At 36.3% G+C, this 18,991-nt stretch overlaps 1 protein-coding gene across 5 annotated transcripts in view; it reads left to right on the top strand.

Moving 5' to 3' along the window:
- Nucleotides 1-97: 97 nt before the first annotated feature.
- The window catches only part of ADGRL2 (adhesion G protein-coupled receptor L2), a 171,029-nt gene continuing 152,135 nt past the window's right edge, over nt 98-18,991 (top strand). For 3 of the 5 annotated variants that reach the window (XM_031554863.1, XM_031554862.1, XM_031554867.1), the window contains exon 1: nt 98-116. The gene's annotated coding sequence lies outside the window, so the exon portion shown is untranslated. The remainder of the gene's footprint in view (nt 117-18,991) is intronic. The other 2 variants (XM_031554866.1, XM_031554865.1) reach the window with 1 other exon arrangement.

Below are 18,991 nucleotides of genomic sequence, written 5' to 3'. Positions count from 1 at the left end.
TGATGCATTGTTTGGCAGCTAGAATCCCTGCACATGAAAGTATGATAACTAATAATATTTTCTTTGCTTTCTAGGCCCTTTATGGCAGAATGATGAATTCCATCTTTCCCAGAATGGTAAGCAGAAAGCTATTTCTGTTTCTGATAACAAAGTACATAAGGTAAATTACTTTAATAAAAGATTACCAAATTGCTTGAGAAATAACTGTACTGTATAATTTCATAATTATACAGCTTATACAACTGAAAATATTTGAATATTCAAATCCTGTAAGCTACCTAGGACAGATTTGCCGAACATTATACTAATTCTTCCAAAGAAAATAAATCAGGATTTAGCATCTGTGTCAGAAATGCTACTGACCTCACACTGATCAACTTTTAATTTTTCTGCAAAATTTCTTGTATATATTCCCATAAACCTAAAAACATTTTCATTCCAGAAGGAGAGAACATAAATCTCTCTCTTCTTAAGGCTGGAAAAAGGTGAGTTCCATAGTATGTGATGCTATTTGAAATTGTATAGAATTGATCTTTATTTATGTTTCACTAGGGCTTTGCTCTATCTGTGAATTTAAAAATACATATTTTCCAAACAGAGTCATCATTTCTTCTGCATGCCATCATGTTGTTTAAAAAAAACAAAAAACAAAAACAAAAAACAAGGACTGTTTCTTTTGTCACTCCTTTTTTTATTATTTTATTTTTTTGATGGCTGGAAAAGGCAATATTTATTTTACCCCTTGATCATTACATCTTTACAATCAAATAAAAAGAAAAATTCATCATACTGTACATGTAAAGGTCATCCTAAAATAACATGTCTGAGCAAACTATACTGAATCTTATGAGGACGTTGCTAAGGAGAAATGTTTTTCAACAGGTCTTGGGCATTCACTTTGTAAAAAAATATTTCTTTCCCACTATACAAAAGCATGGCCTGAAATCAACATAAAACCATCATGAAGTGAAACTACTGTTAAAATGGAAAGAAATATTACTCAAAAAGTATCCCATCGGAGCAAAAATTCCAACTTGAAATGTGACTGCTTCTTAGTGTTACACTTGAAAGATCTTCCATCTAATCCCAAAAGGAACTCAAGATCCTTTAGAAAAAGAGATTATTCACATACCTTAATGTGTAAGAGCATAACACAGTGATAGATTTAAAATATGTGGGAATGATTTTTTGTTGTCTTTGATATAAACAATATCAAAGTTGGCAGTGTTCAAGAAAACCAATAGCAAAACACAAGTTTTATGATGAATGATAACACAATTTCCAATGAATACGGCAGGTTAGTCGTTCTTTGAAACTTTTTTTATAGGAAAGTAAAACCCACAGGTGAAGCTGTTTTGAAACACTTGTTTTTGACCTATAGATCTAGCCCTCTGATAATAACAATGAGTTCTGCTTTGGCAATGCTTGTGATGTATTTTTACCTGACTGCTAACTGCGAATATTTCACAGGGATCAGGACTGAGGATCCTTTTGGGGCATGACTGTGATTAAAGAGAAGGAAAAGTCATGTTGAACTAAGGGGGAAAAGAAAAGAACGAGTTGCAAAATTGCATAAGAACTACATTTAACCTCCTTCATCCACAAACATAAAAATGTTAAAGAATATCTCAAGAGTCATCTTTAATTTAAAAAAAAAATAAAAAATCAAACTGTGTGACAGTTAAGTATGTTTGGGATTAAACCATCAAAGGGTCTGTCTCTTTTGTGTATATCTGCCTATTAACAGTAGGCACTTGGCATAAGGACTGCATGTAGGTTGCAGCCACAGACAGACACTTGTGCTGCATACACCCTTTTCTGCAATGTTCATTTGGCAATAATACTGTCAAAGGTAAGTGTTTACCAGCAGCTTTAGTCTACTTAAAATCATTTTTGCCTGAGGCTGATCTTGTGACGAAAGCTTGGGGGAAGGGCTGAAAAGAGGCACTACATTTCATTTTTCATGAAAATAAATCTATTCAGTCAGTATCCTGATTTGAGGTAATTTATAACTGGAAATTTGCATGTTAAGTGAAGTTGTAATTATTTTTATTTTGAGACCAATTGTATGTTTTACACTACAAGCAAAGATGATGGGGCAAACGCTTGAACCTTGAGGGTTACTACAACAAAAGCAATAATAGATTATTTTGGGGAGAATTAATTTTTATATATATAACCATATGCAGCTCCATGAGTTTTCCCTGAGTTGCCTGGAATACAACATTACTCTGCTGATTACAGATTCCCATTATGTAAATATTACCTCCAATATAAATATATTTTCAAGTTGGGTGTCTTTTGCTTAAGGAATGGGAAATTGAGCTTCCTCCTACTTCTCCCTTATTGGAAGGCCTCTTAATCCTAAAAATAAGATAAATGTCACAGAAGAAAATAAATTGTTGAAAATAATTAATACCAGTTTAAGAAAAAAACACTCTCCTTCTCATTTCTAACTCTAGCTATGTTTAATGAATAAAGATTAAATGCACATTACTATGAACATTCACAACATCTAGATTTAATCTAAAAATGGACTTTATATGTTAATAAATGATCTGTTACTTCAAATAATTCCTAAATACATAATATTTAGTAATAGCATTTCATTAAATATGAAGCCATTTTGTCATGAATTTTTAATTCTAGAGCTGTTTCTGATATATGGAAAATCATGTCTTAGATAAACTAAGAACATAAAAGACTTCTAATCTACGTAAAAGACCACTGCAGCTAAAAACTGGAGACAAAAAAAATAGTTCTCACTTTCCTTTCAATTAAAACTCTGTGCAATTATTCTTTTAGATTGCAGATCTCTTTTGGGATTCTGGTTACACAGAACTTTTTGGTTCATTTCACAGGAATAATATTCATCTTAATTAGCAAAAACAATTGATGGGCTTTTCTCTTTTCTACAAGAGGGAGTTCACTAGGTGTACTGATTACAAGTAGTAGATTATCCTGATAAATGAAAAGTTCTTGTCTTTCTGAACAGCAGCTGAATATGTTATCTGTCTTCAGCCTTGTAGCTTCTTTGTTAGACATCACCTTGTTGAGACAGAATGACTTACTTAGTAAGTGGTTGACCCGATTTTTTGTCTGGCACCCTAACATTGCTGGGCATTATGCCAGACTGGATCTGCATCTATTTATGACTGCATTCAAGGTTCAACTATGCAAATTACAACTATTAGCTAAAAAAAGCATAGCACGTTTGTTTTTTAAATATTTCCATAGCTCGCAAGGTCAAAGCGTTTGTTTTCACAATTTTAAAATATTTTGCAAGTAATGATTGGTAATGTTGGAAGAGATTGTTGTTTTAACATTTTATTTAGACTGAATTAGAACATAGACATTTTTCCTCATGTACTACAAAATAATTGTGTGGAGCACAGGAAGAAGAGACATAAGCTGAAGTGAACTAATATATATCATTTTATCTGTTTGTAAATAGTCTAGCTGCACAGTAAAGAATTACAGTAGAATAAAAGGGAACTGAATTATTAGAAAGTCTTTGGAGAACATAGTCTTTCTCCAGAATCCTGAACCAGTGGGTCTGGCTGCAGAAAGCTGTATCCCCTGCCTGCAGCCTGGCCAGCTCCTCACTGCCTGCACAAATTCTGCTCCTCATTATTTGGACTGGTTTACAATTCATTCTGTCTGTGTGATGTCCAGTGTCAGGCCTGGTTTGGATCCATTGATAATCATATGTATACGCTGTCCTGGTCACTCTTGTCCTGCTGAATTAGGTGTAGTTCTTCAAAGTAACAAGAAAAACACTTTCACAAAACTAGCAACCAAATGCAGTAAGGACAATGTCTACAAAAAATCTAAATGTTATTTGAACACATATCCACTTATAAAATTATTATTCGTAAGCAGAATTTGAAAAGCAGTTATACATACAACCCATCAATAGGCAGATTTAGCAAAGATATATATCTCTATCTTATCCTGATTTCCTAACAAACTTAACAAAAGTATTAATAAAACTTACAAATATGTCAACAAGCTTATCTGAAAAAGGTATACAATTATAAAAAAATCATAATCCTACTAACTCAACATTCAAAGATTCCTAGACAATATAACAAAAATAGGCAATAACTAAGATGTAATATATAATATATAGATATGTGTATAATATCAACACAGAATATATATATAGTAGATAGTGATCATTTCTTCACAGAGAAAGGGGAAGTAGATTTAGATATGAGCAGGGCACAGTGTGTTTTCTAATACATATTTTGGGCACAGTTTGGATTAGGTCCATATTTTGTGACAGAATCCAAAGGGAGCGCATGTTTCTTCATCAGGTAAGCTGACACAACACCAATGACTTAATTTACCTATTGCAATATGAAATAATTAAGAAGGCTAAACCTATGGGCTGAGTATTTAATTTCAGATTCTGTTGACTAAGAAAAACAGTTTGAGTGTTCAGTGGCTAAATGCACTTTTCATTTGTGAGATAATTTTTATTCATCATCTGAGTTGTGTAGGTTGAAGTAAAATAATGTGTTTCAGCAAAAGTAAAAGAATTGTGGGTGATATTATGTGAATGTCTGAGTGCGGGATAAAGCGAATTAAGATAAACTAATTGGCCAAAGACTGATTTCTCTGTTTTAGTTATCATCCAGTCAGAGCAGAAGAAGGACTCATTGATCTTAGTGGGGTTTCTTCCCTTACTTAAGAACTGCAGGACTGAGACTGTAGGGCTTCGCTGAATCATCCGTAATAGTATTACTCCATACTTCTCCTAATAAGAGAAAGAGGCTGCCAACAAAGTAGAGAAAATATATTAAAGTGGGATAAAAAATATAGGTTGGGTTGGGAATATGGAGATTTTCCCAATCAAATTCATTGAGCTTGCACAAAGAAGTAGATTATGAGCCTTATTAATACAATACAAAGCCCCAGAATTTATTCATGGTTTAAATTTCCACACTTTAGCCAATCCTTTTTTTAAGAGTCCCTTCTCCAAAGAAAGGCACAGAGCACTGTGTTACAGTAAACACCAGCAACTCTGCCCACAGTCAAATCTAAATAATACTTAAGAAACTAAATCCAAAACATTAGCAATAAAAATACTTAGCATGTATTTCTTTCCTGGGAGCCTAGATGGAAATTGAATTCCACCGAGCTGCACTTACATGGCACAGAATTCAATTAAAAAAAAAATCCGTCTGGATTCCATGCTGTGAAAAGCCTTTGCAAATTTATTTTAGGGACTTCGGGTGTGGAGCCTGGACATAGTTTTATTTTATTTTTAATGGAATCAGTCTTAATGTCTAAGGTTATTCTTTACTTGCCTCTGCTGCACAGTTTTCACATATAAGCCAACTGAGGACAACTCGTTATTAAAGAAGTCGGCAGGTGTCCTGTGCTCTGAAACATATTAAATAAAGAACTCAACGGGATCATGTTGACTGTAAGCTCCACAAAGGAATTAAATAATGAAGACAGAAGCTCTTCAACAACGACCACTTCTGAATTAGTAAAAATGCCTTGTCAGAAGGTGGAAAGTTCTCTTACAGATTTTTACTGGAATCTCTGTTGTGGTATTTCTGAAAACATGCAGTCAATAGTTTATAGAGACGTAAACTTTCTGACCCAGGTCTTATGCAATAAAATGATCAGAATGACAGGAACTGAGGAGACAAAATCTGCCCTTCTCAACAGCCTTATTGCTCAACAAAACATTGCAAAATGGCCTTGTTATCACTCTAAAGTTTGTTAAATTGTTCTTACCCATGTCAATATTAATATAGCGTAGCTGTGGGAAATACAAAGAAAAGAGTAGAAAAGGGTCCATTGTATATTTTTAGTTAATGTTTTTCTAATGGATGAAGCCCTCCAGCCACAGTAACCTTTAAAATACAGTCTCCCTTGAGATTTAAAGTATATTGGGATAAGGTAATTTTAAATCACATTAGCAAGATTCAAAAACAATATAAATACCGTTTTGAAGTTCCCGTTGATTTTGAGTTGCTGTGTAATTGCAAAAGACAAAAGTCTTTAGAGTGAGCCTTAATGCAAGAAATCACAAAATGTATTGGATGTTCACTTATTAAAAAATGTTGTCTTGCAGTAATTGTTTGAAGAAAATTGACAATTAAGAAATGTAAGTAAGTCCCTTTTTGAACAAAAATAAAACTTGATTTAATTTTCTTTGGAAAAAAAAGTCAACTTCAATAGGTCTGAGCATCTCAGACTCAATTGGAAAATAAATTATGCTAAGTGCATCCAGACTCACCCAGCATCTTGAAGAAACCATGTTTATTATAAACCAAAGTCTTCCGACAGCTTAATATGACTTTGAAATAACTAATATGAAAAAAATACTACAAACTCTTTGTTGACCAGCTGTTCCCTTTTTATCACTATGGTTTATTCCTATAATGACCATCCCATGCTCTGTCATTAAAATTTAAGCTTTCCTTTCAGGCGCTCTGCCTCAGACATGTGGAATTCTCATCTGCAGTTTTTATTCCAAGATAATCACACAGGGCTCTGGGAGCAGCAGCTTGCTGCAAACAGCTCCACGCTCTGGGAAGCATCAAGTATGAGTTTACAATTAAAAACTCCTTCTCCAAAACCTAACATCATTTTTAACATAAGATGTAAGGTGACATATTTCCTTATATTTGCAATTTCTAATATTGTTGATCAAATTCAATGGGCATGAGTGCTTGTAGGACCAAGTATATGGTCTTGGTTCAGCAAAAATTTGCTCACACAGTTTGCCTGTGTATTTTCAGAAGTGGAGCATCAGCTTCTGTTAAGTTGCAGGAGAAAAAGAAATGTGAGGTTCCAAAGTTCTAATGCCATTCATCCCTACAGAAAAAATATATATATATGATTTTTTTTCAAGAAGGAAACAATTCTGTAGTATTAATTCTTTCCTAAGGATAAGATAAACTTTACTTGAATTAGTTAGTTTGCTAATCTCTTGTTGTTAGCTTAATGCCTTTTGTATGGGTAATTATTTGTTTAGCAGAAACATTTATCAGATAATTCAAATGAAACTGCAGAACCAGTCCAGTTATATGCATTTCAGCCTCAATGGATCGTGAAACATTTTTCTTGCCCTATATTTTTCAAACCTTCAACTTGCAATTGTCAGATCCCCTGGCAGAGTGATGCTCATCCTTGTTCACATCAACCTGCCTGGGTCAAAAATCCTACCGGTGCTGCATGACAATGACCCACAGCAATGCAAAAATATGTATAATAGACCATGTGCTCTGCATGCCAAGGATTGCACTGCTAAAAGTGAAAGCAGATTTTTGGAGCAGTGTGTAGACTGGTCATAGACATAGACAGTATGTAGAGTTATGCTTGTGGCTTAGTCTGTATGACTGTCTAATGCTATAATCCCAAGTCAAAGAAGGCAGTAGGGAACTTATTCTTGGAGATCTCTTGAGTGATGCACAAAAGGCACTTCTCTAAGTGCACTGGAAGAGTGACTGACCAAATAAATTGAATGCATTCAATCACTTTTAAGACATCTCATCCGTGTGTAGCATTTTGATCCTGTGCTTCAGTAAATGTATGATTAAACTTTTATTAAAAGGTAATGCTCCTGTTTTAATGATGGTTAATTATATGTAATTAAAATGAAAGGATTAATAATATTAAAACATTTCTTCAGAGGTAACGATAAATATAAATACATATATTGTAGTATGATTACATATGAATATATAATACTGAGCATATATTACCCTCAATGCATTATGTAAAATAGGAAATGAATAATATAATACATAAAATAAAATTATGCTCTGGGTATTATTTATATTAAAGGCCTGATTCAGCACTTCTATGTTCATAAAATCTATTTGATTTTTTGGGGGTGCAGTATGCAAAGAATCTTTGAGGTAACCTAAAAAAAAAAATTATAAAAATGTCCCTACACAAAAAAAATCTTCTGTGGAGTCATGCATTAGAATTTGGAACTACCTCATTTCCAGCTAAACCCAAAGCTATGCATCTCTATGGGCCTAACTTCTATTGATTTTCAGAATCTTTGCATCAGTCCTTAAATACTCATATACAGGCTATTCCTCTTGCATGCCATTTGCTTACGTCCAACATGTCATCTCATTTTGCCTCATTCTTATAGAATTCTGTGTTTAGTGAAGTGGAACCACAGTTTGACTCCACCTTGTAGATAAACTATGTTTTAAGTTATGTCTTTCATTCCAGCTGTCATCTCTGTCCTTAGACAGAGAATCATAAAATCATTAAGGTTGGAAAGACCACTAAGATCATCTACTCCAACCATCAACCCATGCCTGTGACTGCTCTAAACCACACCACTCTGTAAGACATTGACCCTTTTCTTGTGTACCTCCACCACCTTTCTGGGCAGCCTGTTCCGATATATCGCCAATCTTTCTAATAATTTTTTTAATATCCACCCTGAACCTGCCCTGGTGCAGCTTAAGGCCATTACCTATCGTCCTATCACTAGTTGCCTGGAAGAAGAGGCCAACCCACATCTTACCACAGCCTCCTTTCAGGGAATTGTAGTGAGCGAAATTCTCTATCTTCATACCTAAACTACAATGCATCCGTTCAACCTTTGTCCTGTAAAGCTTTGTGTTTTAGCACAGTCTAATAAGCTGAGAAATACATTAGCTTTTAAAATAAATCTTTAAATTGTGTCATTTAAAATCAGAGAGATATTTTGGTCTCTAAAAACTATAAGGAGCTAGTATTTGTCTAAAAAGACCCTAAGACCCTCAGAAGAATTTTAAGGATTTTTATGAACCTCTGCATGCATTCTTTAGCTAGATTTTGGCAGAGCTTCAGTGTAACTCCAGTACAACTCAATCAGTTTACTTTATAATTAAAAAGAAGGAAATAGTAACAAAAATACATAATATATGGTACTCGTGTTTATAATAGAAACATCCATAAAGAAAGAAACATGTTCTAACTCTTCTCATTACCCCAAAGGGAATTGCATCTTTAATCACACAAAGCACAACGGCTTTCTAATTTTGTTTAAAGTGTTTCAGTACTTACAAAAACCAGATCAGGTTATTGTAAATCTAGAGCAAATTAGAATCATTGGCCTCTGCTCAGCTGTATTCAGGAATACTATGTAAATCATAAATTTAATGGCATACTAAGACACACATCTGTTTCTATTTTGTGGAAGTTAATAATCTAACTTCAGAGTATTTAAACATTACTTGCATTAACTGGAAAATTGTGAAAACACAGACTGTTATAAGTCATAATGTGTTGCTGCATTATGCAAAGGAAAATATAAAAGTTGCAGGCCTGTACCAGCAGAATAATTTTCTGAGAGATATATGCCATTTTCCAGTCTTATGACCTTGCATCTCCGCTGTTTACTTAGAAAAACATCACTTACACCAATAGACCTGCATGGCTAAGTAGAATCTGCACCTGCACACAGTAGATGTTAATACATATTTTTAGTAGCAAATGTCTTTCACAACAAGGAATAGATGATTCCTAAATATCCCGAAACTATATAATGACCTGGTGACTTTTCTCATAGTTAGAATGCAAATAATCCAACTAAATAACCTGCAGATCAGTAAGTGTATCACTACTGATTTGAAGTATATTTTCATCACTAAAACTGAAAACGATTGACTTTCAATATATATTCATTTTGTAAAATTTACTTTGGGGTCTTGAGCGTGCAGTATCTCACAAGTTGCTTCATACTAATATTCTTACAGAACAATTGTACTAATCTTGTACTAATCTTTTAGAAAATGCATTTGAACTCAGTTGCAAGGCAGAACTGAGATGGCTGGCTAGCTTTAGTGCTGTAATAAAAGATCTAATTGGTAAGGTTTGCTATGGTAATGGATTGTAAGATGATAAATTTTGACCAGTAACTTCCTTGGAAACTCAGAATTTCATTGCATTAAGTGGCAGAGTTAAAATATTCAGAATAGTAAAGTAAATAAAGATAACAACGTCAAAAATGTAATTTCTGATGGAATTTTTTCTTTCCAAATAATCCCTTTATTTAAAGACACTGAATCTTTGGGAAATCATATGTCACTTCAGTACTGCTTCGCGTGTGCTAAAATTACCTGCAGTAGTAGATACTTTGCATTAAAGCTTAGGGTGCATAAAGTTGAATGGGATTTATGTAAATAACTGTATGAATATGTATCTCACCTTTTACCAGTACTAATTTTAATGAGCTGTATTTGAGAGGGAATTATATTAATATATACAACTGATAGGGAATTTGCACATTCATTTTACTATCAACAAAAATTCTAAAGAAAGCAAATTAAACCAATGCATCCATAATAGAGAGGGGACAAGAAGAGAAAACAGAAAGGCAAAATTGGGCACCTAAATGGCATAATGCAAATTTGTGGTTTATTCTTCTTCATTAAGAGTCAGTGGCTGCATATGCAGGAAGTTCTCCCTCTCCTGTGTAAATGCATACAGAGTTCTTACTTTGCTTTCCAAGCATGTGATAAAAGCTTAACTGATGTATTAAATGCAGAAATGTGATTTACCTGATAAAATAAAAAAATATCATACTTTGGTGATGATTATTACAAAGACAGTAGCCAGTGCTCATAGTGGGATAGAAAATAGCATCTTAATTAATTATTGAATATATTTTAATATTTATAATTAGTAGTAATACTAAGCAGTCAATAGATGTTCCTCACAACAGGAGCATGGTAGTAACATCATTCTTTGACTGCAGTGTGTTTAGGAAGGCGTAGCCATACCTTCAATCAGATTCAGATACTATTTGTCAAAAACACTGAGGTCTGTCAGAAGTAAATGATCATTTAATTACAGATAAAAAGGTGGAATATCTTTGATCCCTATATTTTAGTTATATTAATTTCTGTGTGCAAAGGTTTTTGTAATGTATAACAAATCATTACTGAAATAGAAGCTTTTATAGGCAGTTTCAATGAAGGAAAAATGACTGTTCTTACAACTACGTTACACCTGGCAATGTAACATGAGTGTGACAAAATATGAATGAGAAGATGTAAGGCTGGAAACAAATCTGGTCTCCCTCTCTGTTCTCTGCCCATGCCAGCCAAGATGGATTGCAAAGCAGTACTGATGTATGGAGGGCTGTGGAGGGGGGAGACTGACTGTGCTGCTGTTCCATCACTCCCTGACCAGTGATCCATGATGCATCTCTGGTATCTGCTCCAGAGGGAGCCAATCACGTAACTGTCAGCATCTCAATGGCAATCAGCACCAAGAGGAAAAAATAGATTATTGTAAAAAACATAGAAGGGACCAAGTCCTTGGCTTAAACCACAAAACAAAATCAAAGCAAGTATAACCAATCAACTTTGGGTTATGAGCTCTTCCAGAGCAACATGGGAAACTGAGAAGCAGAACCAGATGACATGTACTTATAGCATCGTGCTGCCTTGATTAAAACTACCAACAGAATATTTTAAATAAAACTCAATAAAAATATCAACAACAAAAAACATACACACAAAAGAACAACAAAAATAACAAAAACAAAAAACAACAAAACCCCACACTTGTTCTTACAGAATAAAAGTTGGTGGAATACTGAAAAAACAGTATATATGAACTAGAACGTGTAAGTTTGGAAGCAAATATGGCTCTCAAGCCCTGCCTTTTGATAAGGGAATTTGAAAGTTGCAATCATGAAGTGAGGAATACCCAGTGTGAGATTCTTTTATTTCATGATTGATCTTGAACACCCTGTTCTTTCTTGTTCATAATCTATTACCATATCTCCGAACTTGATGATTATGATTATGGACCAAATTTTCATTAGGCATTGTATAGAATTCTGACAGCTAAACTATAAAGGAGAAACGTGGAAGGAATATAAGCCCTTAAGCTTAAAAACTTCTTTGCTTCAATGCTGCCTACTTGGGGAGGACATCCCTGTTCAGTAGGCATTTCCATTGATTTTTGCTGAATATTCCTGCAGCTCTAATGCTCATTATGCCAAATTCTGCTTCAGTCAAGACAAATCAAACTAAGAAGGTCTATGTCTATGCCATTGCTAAGACTGTCTGTAAAACTAAGCATCTAACGAGCACCTGGCACCCACCAACACAGTTATCCTGTCACAAATTCATCAGTAATCACCACTTTCCTTTAAAGGTGTACCTTTATTCTACAGCTGGCAGTAGGAGACTTGTCCTTTGTGAAATAGGATCACTTCTCTCCTGCCAGAAGGGACTCACTGGCACCTCACTTTCCAGTCAACAAATTCTCTAACCCACAGCTTGATCACAGATGGAGATATTCTCCACTTTCCCTGTTAAAACTGCGTACCAGGCAGAAAGCAATTCAGGATTCACTGGGTCAGAAAGAGAGAGCACCAGAGGGAACATGACTGTAGTTCAGTGGTCTGGGCAGTCAGTTGGAATGGGGAGGCCTGAGTTCTGGCTGGTGGTCCAATAAGTTGATATATTTTATGCCATAACTTCTTAAGAAAGTAAATCTAATCTTACACCAAGTACAGGCATTTAAATCTTCATGGGTTTGTAGAGCCCTGTAGATAAAGATGAGTATTTACCCAGGAAACTCCATGCCAATCAGCCACGCCTCCATGCCTGCAAAGATGATGGAACAATTTATTCTGGATATCATCTTTAAGCAAGTAGAAGAAAAGAAGTTTATCAGAAGAAGTCACCAAGGGGAAATCATGTTTGACAAATCCAGTAGCTTTCTATGATGGCTATGATGGGTAAATGATGGGGAAGTGGTGGATGTTGTAGACCTTGATTTCAGCAGGGCTTCTGACGCCGTCTCCCATAACATCCTTGTAGGTAAGCTTAGGCAATGTGGTATAGATGAGTGGACAGTGAGATGTATTGAGAACTGAATGACTGGCAGAGATCAGAGGGTTTTGATCAGTGGTGCAGATTCTAGTTGGAGGCCTGTAAATGGTATTGTTCCATTAGGGATTGGTACTGACTCTACTCTTGTTCAACATCTTCATCAATGACCTCGATGAAGGAATAGAATGTACCCTCAGCAAGTTTGCTGATGATACGAAGCTAGGAGGAGTGGCTGACACATCAGATTTTGCTGCTATTCTGCAAGACCTGGACAGGCAGGAGAGCTGGATGTGGTGGAATATTATGGGGTTCCAGACGGATAAATATATAGTCCTACACCTGCGGAGAAAAAAACATAGACATCAGTACAGCTTAGGGGCTGACCCGCTGGAAAGGAGCTCTGTGGAGAAGTACCTGGGTGTTCTGGTGGCCAACAGTTTGTCCATGGGTCAGCAGTGTGCCTTTATGGCCAAGAAGGCCAATGATATCCTGGGGTGCATTAAAAAGAGCGTGGCTGGCAGGTCGAGGGCAGTGATCCTCCCCCTTTACTCTGCCCTGGGGAGGCCACAACTGAAATACTGTGTCCAGTTCTGGGCTTTCCAGTTCAAGAAAGGCAGGGAACTTCTAGAAAGAGTCCAGCAGAGGACCAAAAAGATGATGAGGAGCCCGGAGCACCTCCCTTATGAGGAAAGGCTGAGAGACCTGTGGCTGTTCAGGCTCAAGAGGAGGCTGAGAAGGGATCTTATTAATGTATATAATTATCTAAAGAGTGGGTGTCAAATGGATGAGGCTGGGCTCTTTTCTATGGGTGCCCGGTGACAAAACAAGGGGCAGTGCACACAAACTGCAAAACAGGAAGTTCTATCTGAACATAAGAAAAAACTTTACTGTCAGGGTGACAGAGCACTGAAACAGGCTGCCCAGAGAGGCTGTGAAGTCTCTTCTGGAGATATTCCAAACCCACCTGGACACTTTTCTGTTTTAACTTACTGTAGGGAACCTGCCTTAGGAGGGGTGTTGAACTCAATGATCTCTAGAGGTCCCTTCCAACCCTTCCAATTCTATGACATAAATAACATGGTTTTTAGTAATACCTATGTTGATTATATTGATTATATTAGATTCTTGGTTAAGAACAGAAAAGTCTTCATGGACTCATAATGGCAAATATGGTTTGTCTTTGAATTCTCCATAATTTGTTCATCTTTCTTGCATCACCTTTCATTTTATGGCATGAGACTGACCAGCTGTACTAGGTAATATTCTAGTTAAAAGCACTCTGTAATGGATCTAAGCTTAAGATCCACAGCTGTAGATTCATAAAGCAAATCATAAGAGACAGAAGGGTTTGGCATAGAGAGCCAGTTCTTCCTGCATTCAGATTGAAATCTTCCTGCTGTTACATCAAGTAGTAGGGCAGTGAAGCAAGGAGAGGTGTGAGAACACACTGGGATCTCCACATGTTCCCCTCTGAGATATGGGACACTCCTCTGGCTGCAGATTAGTGACTGAAAGAAATATAGAGATTGAGCAAAGTCATAACAAACTGTATGCAAGAGGGAAGAGAAGAAGCTGCTTCCTAACTGCCAGACAAAATTACATTTATTTTAAATAGAAAAATATACTTAATTTCTTACAATTCTCCTGAGCCTTGCTTCTTTCCATAAGAAATGTTATTTGCTGCCTAAATACAGAAATCATGCCTAGGCAGATATAGAAGTTGGATAAAAGGGAACCTAGAAAAGTGCAAGACTAGTTGAAGAATTAGGATCTCATTACACTCTCTTTCCACAAAAGCTCAGCACTGTAGTTCCTCTTCTGATATCACTGTTTCAATTCCTATACTGAGCTGTCTATATGAAAACAGGGAATTGTACATGTCTCTTTATAAGCATGTTCTGCTACATGACACCTAACAGCTCAATTTTGAAAACTCTTTGGCCTTTATACATGCTTGTAGAATTAACCTATAAACTCTTGTCCACCAACATATGCACACAAATACCCAAAGCCTCTAGTAGACAATGTACTTCTACAACACAGAGCTCTATCACTCCCCTACGTTTACACTTCATAGAGAAGAAAGACAACTGCAATATCTTAGCATGAACATAAAAACATGCATCTGAATGTTAAAAATCTTATTGATGTCTTCTTATTTCTTAATGTGATACAAGAATCCTGTTTCAGCATACCTCGTTAATATGGAATACACATGTTTTTGTTTCATAGATGCATTCTCTGTGAACAAGTTTGCTTCTAATATTACTTAATTAAACCAAATTAAATTAATTTCTATCTAAGAAACAAGAAACAACAGCTTTGTTGAATAAAATGATCTTCATTTTCTTGAAGCTATTTAAATTAGAAACATGAGTTTCTACAGTTGGAAAAAAAACATCCATGGTTAAAATGTTTGAAGCCCATCAATCTCTTTAACCACACAGCTAATGTGTTCCTTCTGTTTTCTTTGAATGAAATCACCATGAGTGGTTAGATGTTGATTTAACATAAAGCAAATGGAAATGGGTGTTTCCCTAGTCATGTGTAGAATTTATTTAAAAAAAACAATTAGCAAGCGTTATGAGTAAGTCAATGATTTTGTCATTTCTTAAATAATGATATAGATTATAAGTCACTGAAATTGATTACTGAAGTAAACTATGTTTAATGCAAATTCATATTATGTTTTTTTTGTTAGGAACAGCTGCAGAATTCTCTCACTTTATTGATGAATTTAATTTTTTTCCCCAAGTGACACTTAAATCAATTACTTAGTTTAAAAGACCAGTAATTGTAAAGATATATTTCCAAAGTTTTAAGACAATACATTACATATTTCCTATTATATCGTTTGCACTTTGTTTGCATACATTTGTCTGGAAAAATAATTGGTGTTTTTTTTGAAATGAAGCAAGCAAAATTTGGCCTTCTCATTTGAGCTGAAATGGTAAGATCGTAGAATAGTTCGCTACCTTTACATGCACAAATTAAACCACATCTTTACATCACATCACTTTTAGATGATGCTACTATACTATATATATGCAACCTCTTCCATCAGTCTTTGCTAATGTTACATCTAATTATTTGTTCGTTGATATGTTATTCACACGAGTACAGATAGGAGAAAATGTCAGCTGCTAGTATTTAAAGTTCAGTCATTTCATAAAACTTCAGTAATGTAAAAATAGGTTGCATAAAATCCATGCTAGCCGTTTCTCGTGGAACAACTGACTGTTAGGGTAATACAAAAAAAAATATTTATCAAGATATTCAACCATTTTAAAATCATTTTTTTAAGGAGAGGCAGAGGTAAGATGCACTTGTAGGGTAAAAACTTCCACAAAACAACAGCAACTAAACCCTCTGGGGAAGTCAACAGTACCATATTTGTAGACATCACAATTTGGCTATTGTTTGCCATAACTTAAATAATTTTTCTCAGATATACCTTCTCCAAGCACACAGTTGACAATTACATCTTTTCCAGTTCTTACTATCCTATAGACAGTCCCTAGGAATGCTCACTGACATACAGATCTTGTGCTTATTCCAAAAATTACAATGAATTTGCTTTTAGCTTTTCAAGGACACAAGCCAGCAGGTTCACCACAGTAATTTGATAGCAAAGCACGCAGAATATACAGCTTAAGCTGGAACATTACAAAATTTAATGTTAGTGAAAGGGGTAAGTAAAAACGTTATTGAGTGGTCTTACTAGGAGTATGACATTGCTTGCAGTATTTCTAAGCTTGATATTTTGTGATGTAGCGGCAAAGCAAGAATTTAAGGGAAATCTACTTTCTGTATTTACTTGTGGGGTCTTGGAATGAAGTATGTATTTTATAGGGATGCAGCGAAAAGCAAACAATTAGCAGTTGTAATGTTGAAACGAGTCTTGATTTGTTGCAACTCCTTTTTGTGTATCTTAATATTCAAATCTGGCACTAATTGAGGCCAAGTAAAAAACAAAGGATCAGATTTAAAGATGCTATGACTACAAGTGTATAGAATTTTCCTGCTTTAAAGAAACAGACGCTGATTCATATGAAGTCAAATTAATTGCTTGAATAATAATGTTTTACTTGCCAAAAGGATATACGCTTCTGCCAGGTATTCTTATATCCTAGTTTGGAATCAATGAGAATTAATGGAAACGTGTTTTCTGAAGAAATGCTGAAAGGTGTCTGTTTACATTTTTACCAATTGTTTAAAACTCACTTTTACAACTCAGAGCTGTAAAACTCCCTTCCTGCATGCAGAAATAAATACGATTCCAGAAGTTTTTGATGAAAATGGGGAAAATAAACTTCAGTCCTGCAGCTGAATCCATGTAGGTGAATCCACTTCAGCAGACATTAACACAAGCCCCAGCTCTGCAGATATTTTCAACCTTTGGGGAGGGTAAAAATGTCTTACAGAAACCAGTTGAGTTTTTTGCTCTAAATGGAAGAATTCCTCTCTCTTGCTTCTGCTCCAAGGAAAACTGCCAACCCCACATAATTCTTGTTGTATTCTCAACTGTTTTCTGGCTAAGTCCTGATCTCATCAACTAAGGAAAAGGCTGTTAGCTCGGGGCAACCTCTGTTTATCTGCAAGTGCATTTATTTGACAAAAAGTAGGATGCGTTAATGATATATGTTGGATATATGGTAAAATGAGAGCTAATCGATATGGATCTCTTTACATTTCTGTGATTCCCTTTTTAAGGATGTCTCCATAAAACATGCATCCAGTTGTCTCAAGGAAAACATTTCTCATAACATACATCCAAATGCCTTTATAATTTAATTCCAATTAGGGCGTAAGGGGTTCTTTAGGGTTCTATAAAGATATCTGTAGGGATATTTTCAGCAAGAAAGGGCATACAGCAATACTGGTGATGTACAGAGAACTTAAAAAATGTGTGGAAAAAAATAGAAAACCTGCTCTTTCACTGCATTTTGCACTCATGTAACCCATCTTTTTTACTTTTAGCTATACATAGCAGGTATAAAACTATCACACAGACACGCGATCTCCTCTCCTCCCATGCTGAGCTTGTTTCAAGGCAGCCTGCAGATTTAACCCAGCTGAAGCTGGCTTCGGGAAGATGCTCTCACAGCACCTCGTTTGGTGCCAGGCAGTGGGGGCTGCTCCCCGTGCCCCAGGGCTGTGGCTGGAGGAAGGCCAGTGTGGTGTGTAGGGGCTTCCAGGGACTGATCAGCAAAATTACTGCTATTCAAAACTTTCTGTAGGTTTGAAGAGCCCTGGGCCCATTCTGTGATTCTTACTACCTCCTGTGGCAAGGATTTAACAATCCAGTTTCCTTTAAATATGTCATGCTTCTCTTAGTACATGTTAAAATTTTCAGAACTAGAGCACCAATGGTGCATAGGTATGGAGTCCAAATAATTAAGTTAAAAAATAAGCCGTTAGCATTAACAAAAGGTAACGACCCCGATTTCCTGGTGTGGTGTGGGCGTTTTAAGCTGAATTGTCAATGCGCTTTGGACCTAGAAGAGTTTAACAAGCCCTGGGTCTTGTGCCAGAGATCCTGTGGGCAGATGCAATTGAGAGGGTTTGTATTTCACTGCTGCAGCTAGAAAAGGGAGGGAATGGTTTAAACTAACTGAATAAATAACTGGTGGGCTGATCAGGCCAGGTCTGTGCCGCTTTGATCTCCCGCTGTGCCCTCCGGCCACCGCAGCAGCCCCAGCCCGGGAACCGCGCACAGGCGCTCCCAGCGGCCCCCGTCCCCCCGTGTCCTCCCCGCCAGGACGAGCCGTGCAGTGCTCAGCTGCTTCTCGTTGACCTTGAGAGCCGGGCCCCGTGCATGTGGCACAGCCCGAAAGGTCGGAGTGGATTCTCACAATTTTGCATCATCAAGGAAGGGAAAAAAAAAATAACAACAATCCCAAACCCTCCTTTCTAAAATGGGATTTGGAGAAGGAATGCAACAGCGCTGCCAACCTGCATTCTGCATCAGAGCAGAAGAATGAGTCAACTTAGCATCCTTTAAATCGCTTCCAAGCGTGTTGTTTACCCTGCCCTGACACGTTTTCCCCAGCGCATCGCTTCGCAGCGCCGGCCCTGGCGACGTCTGCGGGAGGAGGGAGAGCCGGGGGAAATCTGGCGAAGGGAGAGCCGCGGGAGAGGCGAGGAGCGGGGGGAGCCTCTCA

Source organism: Meleagris gallopavo, chromosome 10 (assembly GCF_000146605.3).
Source record: "Meleagris gallopavo isolate NT-WF06-2002-E0010 breed Aviagen turkey brand Nicholas breeding stock chromosome 10, Turkey_5.1, whole genome shotgun sequence".
In the NCBI taxonomy this organism is placed as follows: domain Eukaryota; kingdom Metazoa; phylum Chordata; class Aves; order Galliformes; family Phasianidae; genus Meleagris; species Meleagris gallopavo.
Note: the sequence above shows the minus strand (reverse complement) of the source record. Positions and strands in the feature narration are given on the sequence as shown.